We start from the raw sequence: 3,106 nt of genomic DNA, 5'->3' as shown, positions 1-3,106 counted from the left end.
TTTTTCTTTGTGATCCACTTTCCCTATTTCCCAAAATATTTCAGAACATTTTAAACTTGTTAACGCATTTTATGTGGGGAAATGACCTTCAATTGAGTTACGAAGTCACTTAACATTTTAGAGAAAGCAGTAAAATCCCTCTTTGTTTGCTTTTCAAGCGAAAAACTCAGACAAAATTAACGGATTTTATCAGCAGCAATTAAACTTAAGAACGCATGTGGTAATGTATGTTTAAAATTACTTTTATAATAAATGCAACTGTAATTTAATACATAAATTTAGCTTTTTTTAGTTAAAAATGTATGTAGCATGTACTGGATAATGTTTTGCTCTATTCTTGCTTTCCATGCAGATTTCTTTTATGATTAAGATTTATAAAATAAGTAGTAGATACTAGTTTACAAGATAAAGGTGTATCAATTTCTATTTTAATTATGTCTAAACCTGTTTTGTGTTATTTAAGTATTTCCAACCTGTTTTGTGTTGTTTAAGTGTTTCAAAAGATGATTTTCTATTTAACGAATTTTTCTTTGTGATCCACTTTCCCTATTTCCCAAAATATTTCAGAACATTTTAAACTTGTTAACGCATTTTATGTGGGGAAATGACCTTCAATTGAGTTACGAAGTCACTTAACATTTTAGAGAAAGCAGTAAAATCCCTCTTTGTTTGCTTTTCAAGCGAAAAACTCAGACAAAATTAACGGATTTTATCAGCAGCAATTAAACTTAAGAACGCATGTGGTAATGTATGTTTAAAATTACTTTTATAATAAATGCAACTGTAATTTAATACATAAATTTAGCTTTTTTTAGTTAAAAATGTATGTAGCATGTACTGGATAATGTTTTGCTCTATTCTTGCTTTCCATGCAGATTTCTTTTATGATTAAGATTTATAAAATAAGTAGTAGATACTAGTTTACAAGATAAAGGTGTATCAATTTCTATTTTAATTATGTCTAAACCTGTTTTGTGTTATTTAAGTATTTCCAACCTGTTTTGTGTTGTTTAAGTGTTTCAAAAGATGATTTTCTATTTAACGAATTTTTCATATAACTAACTTATTATCAGGATTTAACGACTTCGTTAAATAGAGGTCTGACTGTATTTATAATGTAGATGTTTATTATTTTGTTTATGAAGTACGTTAACTGTTCCACCTGTATTTTCTATAGCACCAAGGAATTTTATTTTATAATCGCCGTTGAACAGCCTACCCAATTTATCAGGTTTACGACTACTAATGTTCAGCTCCGCAGCCTTGAAAATTTCGAACCCAATCCAGAAGATAGGGGAGCTCCTGGATCAAGTATTGGGAGAAATTAGTCTTCGTGTAGAATTTTTTGATGGAACTAACCCACATTTGCGTATATGAAGAGGAAAACCTCCCACGGTTATCCTGACGGAGAGAGGATTCTATCCCATGATCCGCTTACCACTGAGGATATTTTACGTCAGCAGTGTGGTTACTGCGAGCCAGGTGCGGAATTCGTATCGACCAGTCATCGTTGGGATTCCAACTCGGGTCACCTCATTGGAGACGAGCGCTCTATCCACTGAGCAACCACGGCTTGCATCGAGAAATCGGAAGACCTCTAAAATTGGAATAACCCTAATATTTTAATACACGCTGTTGCTTTAGGTATGATTTTTCAAGAGGACGCTATACAGTGGGAAAAGCTGTTCATGGCTAATTCTCTTTCATCTACATAAGTATTTAAGTGTAAGATAGTGTGTTCGGGTAAACCATGAAGTTTTAAAGGCTGAAAACATTTTTTTCAAAACATCGAAATGCAAACAAATTATGGTAATATTACTCCTGGATTAAGCAGGGAGGAAGTAACCCTGCCATAATTTATTTTCATTTTGAAAACATTTTTCCATTATATGAAACTTACTCTAAGTTTAGGTGAACTCACTTTTCTCTGAACTTTGAGTCTTAAAAATCAATGGAAGTGAAACAGAATTTGCCATGAAAAGTTTCTCCCGTGATATAGTGTCCTCTTTATATTTAATTTAACAGTCGTCTTTAAACAGCCGACCCAATTTTTGGGTTCACGACTACTAATGTTCAACTCCGTAACCTTGTAATTTTGAACCCAATCCAGAAGACAAGGGAACTCCTGGATCGAGTATTGGGAGAAATTTGCTTCGTGGAGGACTTTTTGACAGAACTAACCAGCGTTTGCGTTACATGGAGAGGAAGACCACAAGAACCTGCCACGGTTAGCCTGACGGAAAGGGGACTTTAACCCCAGATCCGTCTACCACTGAGGATATTTCACGTTAGCACTGTGAGCGGTGTAAGCCGGATGCAGAATTCGTATCGACCAGCCATCCCCGGGATCGAACCCTGGTTCACCTCATTGGAAGGCGAACACTTTATCCTCTGGGCCATCACTGCTCTGTCTTCTTTATAGTCGCTAGCTTTTTTTGTTTTAAGGATTACTGACATTCCTAAATTATTTCCTTCATCAAATCTGTGAAAAAAATTTAAAAAATAAATGCTCGATAAAAGTGTTCACTATAATACTTTAATAACATTGTACGCTCCAATATTTTTCTCCTTTAATGCGAGATCGTTATAAATTGGTCCTAATAAACAAATTTTTGAAGAAAATGGTGGCTGAGAGCTTTAAAATTCTTATTGTTTTGTGTTGCTGTAAATTCATCACCTGCCTTCAGAAAATGAAATAATTATAAATAGTGATTAATTAATTAATTTAATTAAAAATATTATTTTACAACTAATTTAACTCATTTTAAAAACTAGCTAAAACAAAATGTCCAAGTTAAGTCTTCGATAAGAAAAACATTATTTTACGTTTTTCATTTTATTCAATTTTTCATTTTAGCGGCGATAAAGATTCTGGAATAGTTAGGGAAATCTGTTAATGAGCAGCTTTTTTACTTTTTCAATTGAAATAGTTCCTCAACTAGAGATTTAATTATTTCACAAACATTTTCAAAACATATTTAAAAAAATTTAGCTTTCTGTTATAATTTCCAATTATTTAAACTTTTCAAAAATCATTTGAGTTGTAAAATAATAATTGAAAGATATTCAAAAGGGTTGGATAAAATAGGTAATTAAAAGGTATCTT

This window comes from Parasteatoda tepidariorum, chromosome 1 (genome assembly GCF_043381705.1).
Source record: "Parasteatoda tepidariorum isolate YZ-2023 chromosome 1, CAS_Ptep_4.0, whole genome shotgun sequence".
Lineage (NCBI taxonomy): Eukaryota > Metazoa > Arthropoda > Arachnida > Araneae > Theridiidae > Parasteatoda > Parasteatoda tepidariorum.
The sequence above is the reverse complement of the archived record's forward strand: the minus strand, read 5'-3'. Positions refer to the sequence as shown.